Raw genomic sequence first — 19,304 nt, forward strand, 5'->3', positions numbered from 1 at the left:
TTCTACCTCATAAAATACCTTTGGTGTTTGTGCAAAAGGGCTGATCATACTTGCTCTACCCATGCTCACAGAATTCTCATGAGGATTAAAGGAAACCATGGAAGCTCTGTCCAGGTAACTCAGTTGGTTAGAGTGTCATCTGATATGCCAAGTTTGAAGGTTTGATCCTGAGTCAGGGCACATATAAGAAACAGCCAATGAATGCATAAATAAGTGGAACAAAAAAAAATCAATGTTTTTCTCTCTCTTTATCCCCTCCTCTCTCCCTCTCCTCTCCTCTCTCTCTAAAGTCAATAAAAAGAAAAAGTATTAAAAAGCAAAGGAAATCATGAATATGAAATCACTCTGTAAGTTAAATGCATGATATAAATATGTATGCATAAAATTCATCAATAAATGAGATATACATGTAAATTGCTGGATATTTTACATATATATTAATAAATGTTAGCTCTCCTCCCTTTACCACCATCATTTTTAGATTGAATTTCTAACAATTTTGTGCAGAATACCATACCTTGGCATTCTGAAACTACTTCTAATGATAAATGAAGAGACACGTCCACCTCTTAGGTAAACAAGCTTCAGTCCAGTGATGGGTAGATTTTTATCCTACAGCAGGTCACATGGAGTGGAATCCCTCTACAACTCCTTCAATCATTGGCTCCCATTCCTTTGGGGAACATGTTACGAAATGCCAGTGTATGATATGGTATGTGTACAAAAACATCAAGGAGAAGTGCTCAAGAGAGCAGACCAATGCCTTGTTAGGCATTATTTTTGCAGTTGATACTGTTTCTTCTCTCTACAATGTCTGTCTCTGCCTAGTCTGATTTACTTGGAAGTCATTGAGAAAAGTTATCTTTTAAAGCCTGGTTCATGTTATGCTATCTCCAAAAACTCTATCTCCACTATGCAAAGTTAATGCAATCTCAACGTTTTTTAATGCTCAGATCCTGAAACACCCTGGATGTTCTATAGGTGTTTGTTGATTGAAAAAAATGACATAAAGAGATTCTCACAGGGTCTAGTGTAAGGTGGATTGCTATGGCCATGCAGATTTGCATTGAATTCAGGCACATGGTAATGGAACTGTGAAGCTGGAAAATGGTGAGGCATACCAGTTTATTAAAGGCTCACAAAGACAGGCAAGCCATAAGAAGAAAGAAAAAACATAAAACAAAGGAAAACCTGCTTTTCACAGTGGAGGGCAAGGGATCAGGAAACCAACACACCTCTCAGTGGAGGGTGATCTGATCTCATCACCCCTGAGGGGAAGCACTTACATCCTTACAATAGTGCTGTCACGTGCTCATGCACTAACAGCACAAAGTGCTTGTAGCCAGTAAACCATGAGCATGCCTAACACAGCTGTTTCCCTACTCCAAGGTAGATGTTTTGAGATGTTCTGAGAACTCCTCTGCTTTCATTGCCCCAGACAATTTCCTTGGATCTATCTGAAGAGATAGGGCACTTCCAAAGAGTAGCTATTCTACTCGGGCGGCTCCTCTTACTTACTTGGAAGTCATTAAAAAAGACTTTTAAAGCAGTATTTTCCAAAGTATATTCTAAGAACTGTCACTACCAACCCCTAGAAGCTCTTCATAAAGGATCCTGTGGCTAAATAAGGTTGTAAAATGCTACAAATTATATTTACTTCTTAGAGATCATTGTGCTTATTGGCATATAAAATGTTCCAAAAAGTCCTGCAGAAAGGGAAGCCAATTCATTTAGTCCAAGAAATTTCCAATCTTATTTAACCACAAATACCTTTTGTGGAATATATATATATATATATATATATATATATATATATATATAAAATTATATATATACAAAAAATATATAATGAAATCTATATAATGGAATACATATAATTAAATATATAATTATATACATAATGGAATATATATACACATATAATTATATATAAACATATATATAATTATATATATAGTGGAATATATATTATAGAATATATATTATGGAATATATATTATAGACTATATAATGGAATATATATACATATATATATTCTGCAGAATGCACTAGAAAATGTTGTTTACAGAAGATGCTGAATGATTAGGAATTAACTACCCTAACCTCACAGGTAAGATTGGTATGCATGGGGTAATCCCCAAGTCAAACATTTTTGTGTGGTTACAGCAAGAAAAATAAATAACAATATCTGGGGTATAGGGACAAACCTAATAATTACAAAATAGATTCTGAGTATACTGAAAGTTGGTGTCAAACTCAAAATTTTGAATCCCAGCCTATTTACCAAATCTAATAATGACAGCTCTAATCTTAACACTTGTCAGTCACTTTGATTAGGTGGATATTCTTACTATTTGAGAATAGGATTGTTCTGTATGCAGGCTGAAGGCACATGTGTTGGAATGGCATGGACTTGCTTGAATGTGATTACTTTTAGCCTGTCTTTAGATAAATGTGGCACCAGATGGAAAGAAAAAAATATGGCTGGGCTCTCTGTTATTAATCTTTTTAACATAAAATCAAGGCATCACTAGGGTTCCATCTTGTTCTAACTGCATTCTAGATAAAACAGAACAAGTGATTTTCTCCCTTTTTGTTTGAAACAGCCCAGTTGATTATACCAGATGTATTATTGCTTCTGTTCTGTTGTGTACCATTTGATGAATTGGCTTACACTGATTGACAAACAATCTGCAAACATGGCTCCTGTCTCTTTCTCTCTGTTTTTATTTTGTTTGGACGTACTTTTGGTCCTTTTAGGGCTTATGTTTTGCCAATATAGAAGACTGGTTTTCTGACTTCTTGCTTCTGAGATATTGTAATTTGTATAGTCAGGGAAGCTAACCATCACCAGTAGGAAGGAGTCCTAATTTGTTCCTCTCCTTAATAACAAGTTGCTAATATAATTAGGAGTAGTTTGGTAGGGTCCTGAATACACTCTCACAGTCTATAATAAAAACCATGATGAAAGATTGGATGATAATGAATATTAATTCACTCTCAGCTAAGTGGGTTTGTGTGTGTGTGTGTGTTTGTGTGGTTTTTTAAAATAAACTTTATTTTTAGAGCCATTTTAGGTTCATATAAAACTGAACAGAAAGTTCAGAGGTTTTCTATATATGCTCTGACCTCACACGTACACCCCTCCCCCATTTCAGCATTCCCCACTGGATAGGTACATTCATTACTACTGATGAACATACATGGATACATCCCAATCACCCAGAGTCTGTGGTTTATATTAGGACTTACTCTTGGTGCTGTAGATTCTTTGGGTTTAGACAAATGCATAATGACATGTATCTACCCCTGTAGTATCATATGGTGTAGTATAACTGCCTTAAAAATCTTCTGTGATCTGCCTGTTCATCCCTCCCACTCCCTAACCATGGCAACCACTATCTTTGTCTTTTCAAAATGTTAACAGGTTTTATTTTTTTAGAGCCAGTTTGAGTTACAAAAAAATTGAGCAGAAAGTATAGTGTTCTTATATACCCCTTCTGACTCCCACCCCATAACTTCCCACAATTATTAACATTTTGCATTATTGGGGTACATTTGTTACAATTGATGAATCAATATTGACAAATGATTACTCCATAGCTTATATTAGAGTTCACTCCTTTTGTTGTATGTTCTATGGATTTTGACGAACATATAATTACATGTGCCTATTACATGTACCACTACAGTATCATACAGAGTAGCTTTGCTACCTAAGCATTCCCATGCCCCACTTACTCATCCTTCCCTCCCTCCTCCAGACTCCTTGTAACGACTGCCTCCATTGCTCTGCTTTTTCTAGAATGTCAGCATTTGTCTTCTAATTTCAAAGTTTAATCTATTTTTTATTGCAGTTTCTCATGTGTTATGAGGTATTTCAATTTTTTTTTCTTATTTTCTCTAGGTATATATTTTTTCCTTGTTTATCTTCTTGGTCTCTTTAGCACTGATTGTTTTTTTGTTTTTTTGTTTTGTTTTTTTTTTAATAAATTTTTATTAATGGTAATGGGATGACATTAATAAATCAGGGTACATATATTCAAAGAAAACATGTCTAGGTTATTTTGTCATCAAATTATGTTGCAAACCCCTCGCCCAAAGTCAGATTGTCCTCCGTCACCCTCCATCTAGTTCTCTGTGCCCCTCCCCCTCCCCCTAACTCTCTCCCTCCCTCCCTCCCATGTCCTCCCTCCCCCCCCCACCCTTGGTAACCACCACACTCTTGTCCATGTCTCTTAGTCTCATTTTTATGTTCCACCAATGTATGGAATCATGTAGTTCTTGTTTTTTTCTGATTTACTTATTTCACTCCTTATAATGTTATCAAGATCCCACCATTTTGCTGTAAATGATCTGATGTCATCATTTCTTATGGCTGAGTAGTATTCCATAGTGTATATGTGCCACATCTTCTTTATCCAGTCTTCTATTGAAGGGCTTTTTGGTTGTTTCCATGTCTTGGCCACTGTGAACAGTGCTGCGTTTGTTTTAATCCCTTCCCTGCCTACTTTTCTTTCTAGTTTGGAAATTATAGCTTTAATTTCTGTTCTTAGCTGAAGTTGTTCTTTTGATTCCTTGGCAGCTAGAGTGGTTATGGTATGTTGACAAATTTATCCAACTATTAATTTTAGTAATCAAACCACAGATTGACTTTTATGCTTAAAGATCATGGATGCATACAAACTGGAATCGAAACTCCTGGTTCACTTGTTGGCTCAGTTTATACATAGTCTAGCTTTAAATTAATTTCTGTAAAGCACAGAGCATGGTGCTTCTGTTAGTGGTAATAGACTTCCAGCCTTTAGCATCTTACATAGGGGTACAGCTGGTCCTCACACCATCCATTTTCATGCTACATTTATTGGCATCTCTAGCCTCAGTTTTGCTCACATCCAGGATCTATGCAATCAAAGACTCACTATTGTCTCAAGATAAATACCTAAGGTAGACTGTGTTAATTTAATTAGGTCAGTTTTTAGTTGGATAATTTTTTGTGTGTGTTTCTGTCCTCTGAGACCAATATTAATTAGGTCAGTTTTTAGTTGGATAATTTTTTTTTGTGTTTCTGTCTTCTGTTACCAACTACTTGGACCAAGAATTTTAGGTCTCAGAAGAACAAAAATAAGGTTTAAGCTGACTCTAAGTTTTCCTATAGCCTTGATAGCTAGAACAGGAATTTTAAGAAATGTGTTGAACCATAAAATGGTGGAAGAAGAAAATAAGAACACAAAGTATATTTGAACCATTGTTAAATATTCCAAGAAAGACTTGCCCCTTCCATCTTGCTATACTAAATAACTGGGTGTTGCAAGCACAAAGGCAATTGCAGAAAATACAGAAAGACAAGTTGTATTTAACCTTGGAAATGTTGAGTGTTTTCCCCAAAGTTTTTACTGTGCTTGTGTAGTGTATTTTTCTCACCCTCCATCATCTCTGCCCCCTCTAGTAACATCTGGTCTTACTTATGCTCCCTGGCCTCCAGCTCTCCCAGAGCCAACCTCTCTTTCCTTCTAGTGTTATGACCCTGTCAGTCAATGTTAGACTCAATGGAAAAGGCCACGTGGCTATAAATTATGCCCCAAGAGGGAGGTCATTTACCATTGACTTTCCCTTGAGAAAATCAAGAATGGAAGGTGATGTTTGTATCACCAAAAGTCCCACCTCCACCACCCCTATCCCCAACTTTGAGAGGATTGTCTTGGGGATGAAATTGAAAACAGCAAAGATGGGAAGCCAGACTGGGCTCTCTGAAAAGAGACAGTTTGCAAATTACCTTGCTGTATGTACAGCATACTTCAAGATGCCTCACAGTGAGGTAGATTTTGTACTTTAAAAGCTTATGATGGAGGTAGAAAAACATCATATATACTGTCCTTTTGGAAATACAAAAACAACAACAACTAACTGTAGTCCGGTTATTGGTTATTTCTTAAGTAACTTACCCTCTTTAAGTGTTTTAGTGTTGATGTGTTGCTCCTGGCTATGAACAATGATAGCAGTGGGGTTAAGCCATTTCAGTCAAAACCTTTGGCATAATATTCCAGTCTTTGACACTGATGAGTCTGTTGATATATCCAACATTCAGCATATGGAAAGAGACCTAAACTGGGATTTAGAGACCTGAGTTCTATTCTTCACTCTGTTTTCCATTATTTATGTGACATGGTGCCAATCACATCTCTTCTCTAGGCTGTAGTTTTGTAGATAAGTACGTGACCTTTAAGAGTACTTCCATCTCTATGGTAACAGAGTATCTATCTCACAATATTGCTTCTGTGTAGATATTTTTCACCAAACTGCTACTCTTCCCAATACCCTCCACCTCTTTATGTTGCTAAAATCGCCAATGTGATGTACTACTAATTGTAGTGGATACATTATGTTCTAGGATGATTCCTAAATGGTATTTGCACAGTCCTTATATTCAGATATATCTTGCCACCTGTGTTGACATGACCAAAGAATATTTTTAAACTTGTAATTTTTATTTGATTTCTTTTTCTTTCCAGTGTGGATTATATGAATAAATAGTGGAGGAATAAAAAATAAAAAGAAGCACAATTAAAGCCAGCCTGCTAAAAGTGTGATAAGCATTTGACAGTACCACTATTAAGGCATCTCTACCACAATGGTGCTATTTTAGGTGCTGGGAGAATTGTTCCCAATGGGGAAGGTTATCATCAGAGTTATTTCTTGATTAAATTGAAGAGAACAAGTGAGGATTTCTCCAGAAATTCAGACTGTTCCATTGCCAGCCACTGAAATACTAGTATCTTGTTCTTTGTTCTTTATTTTCATCTTTGACATCATAGTCATTCCTTCAAAGTGATAGAAAAAACATTATCTCCAAATACAGTTTTTATAATAACTTTACTGAGATATATATAATCCCCATATCATACAGCTAACCCATTTAAGTGTATATAATCCAATGACTTTTAGTATATTCACAGAGTTGTGCATCCATCATGACAATCAATTTTAGAACATTTCCATCACCACACAAAGAAACTCCACATCCTTTAGATGTCATTCCCCAGTCTTCCAATCCCTAGACAATCACTTATCTACTTTCTGTCTGTACATATATTGCCCATTCTGGACATTTAAAATGAATAGAATCATACAATATGTTATCCATGACTCTGCCTTCTTAACATGTTTTCAAGGTTCATCATGTTGTAGCATAGTGGTAATTTATTTCTTTTCATGATGGAATTATATTCTATTGTACAGATATGCCACGTTTAGTTTAGCCATTCATCAGTTGATGGAAATTTAGGTTGTTTCCACCTTTTTGCTATTATGAATAATGCTGCCATGAACATTCATGTTCTGATTTTTATGTGATCATATACCTTCATTTACCCTGAATAAATACCTAGAAGTGGTATTTACCAATCAATGTTATTTGCTAGGTTATAGAGTATGTGTATGTTTAACATTTAAAAAATATATATTTTATTTATTCCTTTTAGAGAGGAGAGAGAGAGAGAGAGAGAGAGAGAGAGAGAGAGAGAGAAGGGAGTGTGAAGGGAGAGAGAAGGGGGGAAGAGAGCAGGGAGTATCAATTCCCACATGTGCCTTGGCCAGGTAAGCCCAGGATTTCAAACCAGGAACTTCAGCATTCCTGATCAACACTTTATCCACTGTACCACCACAGGCCAGGCTGTGTGTGTTTAACATTTAAGAAACTGCCAAACTGGTTTATTTTTAAAACTGGCTGCACCATTTTATATCCCTACCTGCAATGTATGAGGAATCCACTTCCTTCACATCCTCATCAACACTTATTATTATCAATCTTTTTATTTAGTCATCCTAGTGGGTGTGAAGTGAGATCACATTGTGGTTTGATTGGCATTTCCCTAATGACCATTGATATAGAATATATTTTCACATACTTATTGGAATTTGTATAACCTTATTGGAAAATAAAAGTATATTTAGATACTTTGCCCATTTTTAAAATTGTCTTTTTTCTTAAAATTTTTATTTTTTTAATTACAGTTGACATACAATATTATATTAGTTTCAGTGATGAGACAATCATATACTTTACAAAATTGTCCCCCTGATATTTCAAGTAACCACCTGACACCATACACAGTTATTACAATTTTACTGGCTATATTTCCTATGTAGTACTTTACAGCCCATGACTACCACTTGTATATCTTAATTTCTTTACTCTCTACAGCCACCCACTCCCACTCTGCCAACCATCAAAATGCTTGCTATATTTGAGTCTGGTATTTTAATTTTTTATGCTTGTTTGTTTATTTTGTTCTTCACATTCCACATCTGGCATTTGTCTTTTTCTGTCTGACTTATTTCACTAAGAACAATATCCTTTAGGTCTATGCATGTTGCTGCAGATTGCAAGATTGCATTTTTTTTATGGCTCAGTCATATTCCATTGTATATATGCAGCACTTCTTTTTATTCATCTATTGATGGATAGTTTGCTTTCATATCTTGTATATTGTAGATAATACTGCAATGAACATATGGGTGCATATGTTTTTTTCAAACTAGTGTTTTAGATTTCTTCAGATAAATATCCAAAAATGGAATTGCTGGGTCTTTCTTTGCCTCTTGTTATAGCCTTTAATTTAAGTCTATTTTGTCTGATGTAAATATTGATAACCCAGTTTTTGTTTTTTGTCATTTCCATTTTCATGAAATATCTTTTTCATCTTTTTGCTTACAGTCTGTGTGTATTTTTCAATCTCAAGTGAGTCAATTATAAACAACATATGTACGGGTCTTGTTTCCCTATCCAATCAGCCACCCAGGTTTTTTTATTGGAACACTTAATTTTTATTTAAAGTAATTGTTGAGAGATATTTAGTTATTGCCATTATATTATTCATAATTTTTTTTCCTTCTTAATGAAGTTCCTCTAACATTTCTTGTAATATTGCTTTGGTGGTAATGAACTCCTTTAGATTTTCCTTGTCTAGAAAGTTCTTTATCTACTCATTGATTCAAAATTATAGCTTTGCTGGGTAGCGTAATCTTGGTTGTAGGATCTTGCTTTTTATCACGTTTAATATTTTGTGCCAGTTTCTTCTGGCTTGCAAAGTTTCTGTTAAGAAATCAGCTGACAATCTAATATGAACTCTCTTACAGATAACTAACAGATTTTCTCTTGATACTTTTAAGATTGTCTCTCTGCCTTTAACCATTGTCATTTTAATTATGACATGTCTTGGTGTGCACCTCTATGTATTCATCTTGTCTCAGACTTGTGCTTCCATGGCTTATATGTCCATTTCCTTCACTAGAATAGGGAAATTTTTCATCATTATTTCTTCAAATTGGGTTTTCAATTTTTGCTCTCTTTCTTCTCCTTCTGGTACCCCTATAATGTGAATGTTGGTGCACTTAGTGTTGCTTCAGAGACCCTTTAAACTATCCTCATTTATTCCCCATTTCTTTTGATTTTTGCTATTCTGACTGGATGTTTTCTGCTACCTTATCTTCCAAATTGCTGATTTGATCCTCTATTTCATTTACTCTACTGTTGATTCCCTCTAATACATTCTTAATTTCTGTTAGTATATTCTTCATTTCTGACTGGTTCATTTTGATGTTTTCTATCTTCATTTTATGTTTCTTATCTCTTTGTTGAAGTTCTCATTGAGATCATTGAACACACTTATAATCAGTGTTTTGAAGTCTGTATCTGGTAGATTGCTTGTCTCCATTTAAGTAGTTCTCTTTTCTGGAATTTTGTTCTGTTGTTTTATTTGGTAAATTTTTGTCTCCTCATTTTGGCTGCCTCTCTATGTTTGTTTCCATGTATTAGGTAGAGCTGTTATGTTTTCTAGTCTTGATAGAATGCTCTTATGCAGTAAGTATCCTGTGGGACCCAGTGTCACAGTTTCTTTGGTCACCTGAGCCAGGTGCTCCTGGTATGTCTTTTATATGGATTGTGTATGACTTCCTGTTAGTTGAGTTTTGATTGCTGTTGCAACACCAATGGGAAGGATTGAGCCTTTGGCTGATTGGTTGTGAGGATTGGCCATTACTACACCACAGAAACTGATGTGCAGGGGCTGACTATATGGCACACTTTGTCAGGGCTGTGGTGCCTGCCCAGTCTGCCCTTTGAGTATGTCATTTGTAGAGGTCATTGAGTGGTGCTCTGGTATGGCCTGAAGGTAGCCATTGGGTACATCATTTCTGTGGCTTTTCATGAGGTGCAGGCCACTAACTGTGCCTTGTCTGGGCCACCTAGTATGAGCTACAAAGTGATCTGTCATATTGTTGCCACTTTTGCTGGGCTTGGAGATACCTGGGAGAGGCCAAGCTTCAATCTGATACTGGCTGCTGCTAGTGCAGGGTTTGTAGCTGCTTAGCAGAAGGTGTGGCACAGGTTGAGGTCATATGCTTTGTGCTCGGGGTTTGTGAACCTTTGAGAGATTTTTGAAAAGTTCACAGCATGAGCCATGACAGAACCTATGTATGGAAGAGTCACTGGAAACAACTTGTGTGGGCATACAAGTTGGGTGAGGCAAGGTCTCAGGGGATCACCAGGGCAGGACAAACAGTGTTGGCCAGGTTGATGGAGACTCAGATACAAGGCACACCTGCACTTGCAGAGGGAGGGTTCAGCAAAAGAACTATGCTTCTGCTAACACTTTTGTCTGGGAGAAAGCTGCTCCACCAGCCCTTGCCTGTCAGTCAGATAATTGAGGTCTTTTTTATATGACCCTGATGCCTTTCAAGCTGCTGCCCTAGTGCTGGAGCTCAGATTGAGTGAGTCCATCAACAAGTAAGTTGATGGGTAGGCCCTTTAAGAAGAGTGTCAGGGACTACAGTAGCCCTCTCGTCACAGAGACAGAATCCACCCCCACCAAAAGTTATTGGAACTTCTGTTCCCAACACTGGAACTAGGCTGGGAAGCTTTGTGTGGGCCTCAGTCTCCTTGCTCCTCAGAGGAGACCTCTGCAGCTGACATAACCCTTCCAATTTTTATCTGCCTCACATATATTTGAGACCAGCCCATTCCATGTATCTGCCCTCCTTTGTCTTCTGATTATTGAGTTACAAGTGTTCTTTATATATTATGGATTCAAGTCCTCTTTTTGTATTATGTATTCATGTCCTCTGTCACATACGCAATTTGCAAATATAGATTTTCTCTCAATCTATAGAGCATGTCTTTTATGTTCTTAATAGCTTTCTTAACTTTTCAAGAGCATTTTTTACTTTAAAGTCCAACTTATTCTTTTTTCTTATATGGATTATGCATTGGTATCATATATAAGAACTTTTTACCTAATCCAAAGTTCCAAAAAATTTTTCCTATGTTTTCATGTAAAATTTTTATAGTTTTATCTCTTACATTTAAGTATGTGATTCATTTTTAGTTCATTTTTTTTTGTTTGACAAGAAGTAAGGGCCAAAGTTCTTTGGGGGGACGGCAGGCAAACATATACCCAATTTTTCCAGCACCATTTTTTGAAAAAAAGACAGGCTTTAAAATTTTTGAATTTAATATGACACTTAGAAATATTAGTGTCCCGTATCCTCATATACAGGAGTACTTGGCATCAAAAGTTAGTAGCCCAGTGGCCCAGTGGTGGAGCATCGGCCTGGTGTGCAGAAGTCCCCATTCGATTCCTGGCCAGGGCACACAGGAGAGGCGCCCATCTGCTTCTCCACCCCTCTCCCTCTCCTTCCTCTCTGTCTCTCTCTTCCCCTCCCGCAGCTAAGGCTCCATTGGAGCAAAGATGGCCCGGGTGCTGGGGATGGCTCCTTGGCCTCTGCCCCAGGCGCTGGAGTGGCTCTGGTTGTGGCAGAGCAACGCCCCGGAGGGGCAGAGCATCGCCCCCTGGTGGGCAGAGCGTCGCCCCCTGGTGGGCATGCCGGGCGGATCCCGGTCGGGCGCATGCGGGAGTCTGTCTGACTGTCTCTCCCCGTTTCCAGCTTCAGAAAAATGCAAAAAAAAAATGTTAGTAGCCTAATATTCTGAAGTTTTCTAGAACTTCCAAGAACTGTCAGTCTGGACTAATAGCACAGAGTTTTCTCTTATACAGAAGAGTTAGCAATTCTAAGGTCATAGTAGTGAGGGTGGCTAAACCTTATTAAGTAGTAAAAAACAAAAAGCCTTGGAAAGAGAAATTAAAAGTAAATATTCCTAGGCAGTACTTCTGCCACCCCCATGCTCTAGACCAGGGGTCTCAAACTCACGGCCTGCGGGCTGCATGTGAACAATTTTGTGCGGCCCGCAGACTAATCCATGAAGTTCAAAATATTTTGGATAAAATTAAGTAAGCCTAGGGGCCTACTTGTATTTTTCATTTCTCTAGCATCCTAGCTAGATATTAGCTTAGTTAACAGCAGTTGTGATGCGAACTACAGTTTCTGGTCGTTTTGTGACACTGAGTAAACTGCATATACGATTGTGTTTGTTGTACTGATTTTTTTTTTTTTGTTTTCAACTGCAGTGAGAAAAGTGTTGCATAACAGTTGCCTTTTGTAGACCTAGTGCAGCCCGCCGAACGGCTGTGATCTTGCTCTGCGGCCCACATGCTGAGTTGAGTTTGAGACCCCTGCTCTAGACTCTGAATTTGTCATTTCAGACTCATCAAAGCTTGCTTGTCCCATGTTCTATTCCTTTAAGCTGGTATTAAGCAGGACTGCCAAAGGAGAGTGGGAGATGCCCAGAACTGCTTAGGTTACTGTTTTTTAGTAATAGCTTAACTGGGATATAATTTACATAGCTTATACTTCATCCATTCAAAGTGCACAATCCAATGATTTTTATTGTATTTACAGATATGATTAGTCATCACCACAGTCAAATTTAGAACATTTTTATCACCTCTAAAAGAAATCTTATACCATTTAGTTACCATCCACCCTTACCTCCTATTCCCCCTAGCCCTAAGCAACCATTAATCTACTTTCTATATCTATACATTTGCCTTTTCACATAAATGAATGATACAATATGCAGTCTTTTGTAACTGGTTATTTTTCCTTAGCATAATGTTTTTAATGTTTATCCATCCGGTAGCATGTATTTAGACTTTATTCCTTTTTATGGATGAATAGTAGTCCATTGTATAGATAACCCACATTTTATTCATTCATTGCTTGATGGACATTTGAGTTTTCATCTTTTGGCTAGTATTAATAATACTGATATGAACATTAGTATAAAAATTTTTGATGGACATATATTTTAATTTATTTTGAGCATATACCTAGCAATAGAATTTTTGGGTGATGGGGTTTCTACATTCCCCTAACCACTAAATTCATGTATCACAAGAGATGTTTCAAACAAATTTACATTTTTTTCTGTATAGAGATCTGGCCCAGAGTCCTTGCCTAAACAATATAGTAAGAAACAAAAAGATTCCTTCAACAACTTTTCTTAAAGCTAGACCACATACAAAGAAGTCATCTCCTTTTCTTTTCTTAATCCCACTGTGGCCTTTCTGACTCTCTGGAATAAAGGAAGTTTTCTAAACAGAAGGGACTTCTAGTACATATTCCCAAAATCACCAAAGTTTCTTAATTTTAAACATGGTGTACACCTGTCAGAATGGTTGTCATCAATAAATCAACAAACATGTGTTGGCAAAGATATGGAGAAAAGGGAACCATTGTGCACAGTTGGTAAGAATGCAGATTGGTGCAGCCCTTATGGAAAGCAGTGTGGAATTACCTCAAAAAATTAAAAATGGAATGTCTTTATGGCTCAGTGATTACACTTCTGGGAATACCCCCAAAAACATAAACCACTAATTCTAAGGAATAAATGCACCCCTATATTCACATAATAGTCAAGATTTGGAAGCAGCTCAAGTGCCCATCAGTAGATGAGTGGATAAAAGAGCTGTAAAATATTTACACAGTGGAATACTACTGGTCTTTACAAAAGAAGAAAAAATTAACTTTTGCTACAGCATGGATAGACCTGAACAGTATTATGCCAAGTGAAATAAGCTAGTCAGAGAAAGACAAGTTCTATACGATTTCACTTACCTGTGGAATATAACATGTGAACAAAATAAACTACCAAACAAAATAGAAACAGACTCATAGAGAGAGAATGGACTGACAGCTGTCAGGGGAAGGGTTGGGGAACTGGGTGAAAAAGGTAAAAACAAACAAACAAACCTCATAGACACAGACAAGAGTATGGTGATTATCAGAGGGAAAAGGGTTGGGGGAGGTAGAAGAGAGCAAAGTGGGGATAAATGGTAATGGAAGGAGACTTGACTTGGGGTTGTAAATATATAATACAATATATAAATAATGTATTATAGAATTGTATACCTGAAACCTTTATAATTGTATTAACCAATGTCACCCCAATACATTCTATTTACAAAGGTATACTAAAAGGGAATTCCAGAATCCCAGTCCATTTATTTCTATTTATTTATTTATTTATTTATTTATTTATTTTTAGTAAGATAGAGATGAGAGGAGGGGGGAGAGATAGGGACGGACATACAGGAAGGGAGAGAGATAAGAAGTATCAACTTGTATTCAATAGTTACAGCACCTTAGTTGTTCATTGATTGCTTTCTCATATGTGCCTTGACCAGGGGGCTACAGCAGACCAAGTGATCCCTTGCTCAAGCCAGTGACCTTGGACTCAAGCTGGTGAGCCCGAGCTCAAACCAGCAACTTCAGAGTTTCAAACCTGGGTCCTCTGCATTCTTGTCCGACACTCTATCCACTGTGCCACCACCTGCACAAATAAAGATTTATTTGACTCAAAATGTCAGTGGTGCTACAGTTGTGGTACACTGCATTAAGTGATAAATCACAAGGCAGATACTGCAGAAGACAAGGCTGAGAAGAAGTCGAAGGCAGAATCTGGGAACAACCTTGTAAAGCTATATTAAAAAGCTTGGATAGCATCTTGTAGGGATAGAAGCCCCTGAAGGATTTTAAACAGAGGGTTAACATGATCATATTTGCAGTTTGGATAGTTCACTCTGTTGATTTGGATTTGAGGAAAATAAAAACAGTAGGGCAGCCAGGTTGGAGGCTGTGTGGTAGTACAGGGGAAGAGAACAAAAAGATCTCAACTCTGGCAGTGGTACTGGACATAGAAAAGAAGAAAACAGACTCAAGAAATATGTGAGAAGTAGAAAGTGGAGAGCTTAGTGTTTAGTTGAATTTGGAGATGTATTTGTTTTCTACTGCTGTATATAAATTACCACAAACTTAGCATATTAGAAAAACATCCACTTAATATTTCACTGTTCTGTAGGTCAGAGTAACAGCAGACTTGACTGGGTTCTCTGCTTAGAATTCAGAAAGCTGAATTCAAGGTGTCAGATGGGCTAGACTCTTATTTGGAGGTTTATTTCTGGGGATGAATCCAATTTCAGGCTCATTCCGGCTTTTGGCAGAATTTAGTTCCTTGGACCTGTAGGCCGGAGGTTCCCATATCCTTGCATATTATCAGTTGGGAGCCATTAGCAGCTTTTAGAAGTTACCCATATTCTTCTCACATGGTTCTTTCCCTCTTCAAGCCCACAAATATAGATCAATCAAATCCTTATAATGCATAGAATCTCTAACTTTTCCTGTGCCATTAGTAAGAGCAAACTTCCTGCGTTTGAAAGGCTCATTTGATTAAATTTCTCCCACCTGGATAATAATCTTTCCTTTGATTAACTCCAAGTCATCTTATTATTAACCTTAATTACATTTGAAAAGTCCTCTTTTTTGTCATGTTGCATAACATAATCATAGGTATAATGCATATTCACAGGTATCTATCACACTCAGGGGAGAAGATAATACAAGGGCAAGGGTCAGTCTTAGAATTCTGCCTGGAGGGGATGGAGGGGAGGATCAGATGAGTCTGAGGTTTATGGCTGAGGTATATGAATGGATGGTCAAGTCATTCACTGAGGTAGGAAAATCGAGAGCAAGAAGGAGAGTTTAGATATATTGCACTGGGCATGCCTTGCTATATGTAAGTGGAATCTCCAGAAGGTAGGGATGTATATGGGCCTGGAACTTAGAAAAGAGTTGTGAGCTAGAGGTACACATTTTGGTACCTCCAACAGTGGTAGTTAAAATCAGTCAGGTAGATGAACTCACCAAGGGTTCATGTGAGAAGTTGCTCCAGGAAAAGACCACTAAAGGAATAGTTGCATTAAAGGAACAGGTGGAAGGAAAGGTCCAGGAATTGTTAGAGAGTACCATGGAGAACTATATGAAGATGTGTCCAGAGAGGCTAAGAGAATAGTTTTGAGGTTGGAGTGTGCAGTTTTGTCAAATGTGACAAATAAGGCCTGTTTCACATAAAGATTTTGTATATTAAACCAGCCAATTCAGGTTATAAGAATAGTCATTCTTGCTGGGAACAGGAAGCAAAATCCTCTAGCAGATTATAGGGCAGGAACTGGCTTAGGAACACCCTCCGAGACAATTAGGCAGATGGAGTCATGACTGGATCAGGCTATGGGATTTGGTGCTTTATGGTAGCTCCCTATCCTCCAAATCTATTATAGTTTATTGATTCCATTTTATACATTCTTTTTTAAATTAATTTATTTTCTTTTTATTGAATTTATTGGGGTTGATACTGGTTAACAAAATTATACAGGTTTCTGATGCACAGTTCTAGCTTTTGTGTTATACATTTCCTTTTAATATAATTTGTCATGTGCTCATTTTAATATGCAGAACTAGCCCGTTGTCCAGGTGTGCTCTGTCCTATCACATAACTTGAAGCCCCTAACCCCAGATAAGTTTAAATATTTTTTGGATATGATTTTTCTCAGGACCTTGATCTCAGCTAATGGACTCAGTTGGGAAGTCTCTAATAAATCAATCCTTACACTATGTTAGCTCTTATCAATTTATAGCATATTTCCCAAACCGTGTTATATATAATACTAGTCTAATTGAATGCTCTTTGGTCAAATAAGTTTAGCAACACCACATAGAGGCAAAACTTATTGGAAAAGGTATCTTATAAGTTCTCTGTAAAAAACCTTCTTGACTTGGTTTATTGCAGTGTTTCCTAAACTTGTTTGAACACAAAATCTTAAAAAAAAAAAAGAAAAAGAAAAAGAAAAAAAAAAACCCTATGAACGTGTGGTAGAAGGCACTTTGGAAATCATTGACCTCTACCTCAGGTGTTTATTTGCATTTTAATAAGAGAATCTTGAAAAGAAAAGAAAAAAACCCTTCAAGGCCCAAATGAATAATTAAATGGAAAGAAAACAGGCATCATCACATTTTGACAGGGTTGAAAAGCCAGACAAGAGGGCCTTTGTAGCTAAAGTATCAACAATCACCACAAAAGTAGCACCTATTCTCCCATAGTCATGCTAGCACGTGGGAGCATTAGTCTTTGAAATAGATTCGAAAGGGAAAAAGAGAATGTGCTCAAAAGGTGAGCTTTGTCTAGGCATGTCAAGAGACCCCCAAAGTTGTTATAGATTACAACTTTTTTGTCACAGGCATTACAGTTTGGCTTCTCTAACCACAGTGGTAAAGTTACAGCAACACCAATTCCATTGCCAGACTTGGAACCTTCAAAGTAGATTTAATCCTGTATAAACCAGCACTCGTTAGGTACTACAGTCTCACTGGAGGAATCAGAGACAGATTAACTAATTAGATTTAAACTGCCATAAGTAGTGCTTGCCATTTATGTAAACTGCACACTATTTTATGTAGATTGCACCAAGTCCATGCCTCTCCAGCTGGCAACAGTTTGGCAGACCCCAGGGGTCCAAATGTCTTGCCCAGCATGATAAAATCTGTTAAAACGGGTTTTGAGCCAGAGACCAATACCTTCTGAAGTCTCTTTGTGTCTACCTATGCATGTCTGTGCCCACTTCTTAAGTATTGGCTGTCTCATCTGATGAAGTCGTATATAAATATTTATGTCAGGACATTTCTGGTCTTACTCACCACAGACATTACAGCTGTGATAAAAAGCTTCCCTCTGGCAGTCTTTGCCTCCACAGCTTATTTAATATGGCAGTTGATAGGTAAACTTCCTCTTGCTATTTGCAAAGAATATGGAAACTAGTTTGCTTAGACACCTGCTGGGAGTTGATGTTTGTGTTTTTCCAGGGACACCCCTGATGAAAATAAGTGTGGTTTCTCTATTGGGCCATCCTTCCCTTTAGGGTTTTGGATTTTCAGCAGTAGTTGATACACATACAGTTGCTTTATGACTTTTGTGGGCCCTAAGCCCTTTTGCCTTTGTGGACTCGTTCTTGCACTAAAAATAATAATTACAGTGTTGCTATGAAGAGGAATATATTAATATATTTTTAAGCATTTTCTTCAACCCAAAATTTTATTATTTTCTTGATTTTAAAACTAATTAGATCATTTTAATGGGCCCACATTAAAGAAATAGTATGGTCGGCCCTAGGCATTTGTGTCTACTATACCTAATGAATAATCTGCTTTGGATATACTGGGCTATTTCCTGGGTTGGTATTTGAGCTCATGTTGGCCAAGCAGTGAATAAGAATGCTGTGACTGAGGATTCAGTCCAAGTGAGGAGTAGCTTCTTAGACTTCCCAACTAATAATTGATAAGTACTAAGTAGGACGCTTCTCCTAAGTTACTTATAATATGTTTTACCCACTGTACAAAGCATGACAATAGTCAGCATTTTCTCTAACTTGTTGGACTCAGAGTTGGGAATAAGAATCTGCCTTCTCAGCATATTCAGGGAGAAACTTCTGGGATCGATAAATGGCATAATTTATTTTCAAGCTGGAACTGTTTCTGTCATTTAGCCTTTTCTTTTTAGAGACAGAGACAGAGTCAGAGAGAGGGATAGATGGGAACAGACAGACAGGAATGGAGAGAAATGAGAAGCATCAATCATTAGTTTTTCATTGCAACACCTTAGTTGTTCATTGATTGATTTCTCATATGTGCCTTGACCGTGGGGTTACAGCAGACTGAGTAACCCCTTGCTCAAGCCAGCGACTTTAGGTCCAAGCTGGTGAGCTTTGCTCAAACTAGATGAGCCCACACTCAAGCTGGTGACCTCAGGGTCTCGAACCTGGGCCCTCTGCATCCCAGTCTGACACTCTATCCACTGTGCCACCACCTGGTCAGGCTGTTATTTAGCCTTGATCCTGCAGAAGACAGCTGGGTGAAAGGGGGTATGGAAGTTGATTAGCAATGGGATAGATTACTGTAGGTCATCCAGAGAAAACCAGGTTGAGACTGGTTTTAATTCATGTCTGTTCTTACTGGTATTTAATATAAACACCTCTGTCTCAACCCCATCCATAATCTTCCTTAGCAACAGCCACTCCACA

The 19,304-nt window shown here is 37.5% G+C and overlaps 1 protein-coding gene across 2 annotated transcripts in view; it reads left to right on the top strand.

The window, feature by feature from the left end:
- Window positions 1-19,304, top strand: part of DCX (doublecortin) — a 131,469-nt gene that overhangs the window by 11,869 nt on the left and 100,296 nt on the right. The window lies entirely within an intron of this gene.

The sequence above is a fragment of the Saccopteryx bilineata genome, chromosome X (genome assembly GCF_036850765.1).
Source record: "Saccopteryx bilineata isolate mSacBil1 chromosome X, mSacBil1_pri_phased_curated, whole genome shotgun sequence".
In the NCBI taxonomy this organism is placed as follows: Eukaryota; Metazoa; Chordata; class Mammalia; order Chiroptera; family Emballonuridae; genus Saccopteryx; species Saccopteryx bilineata.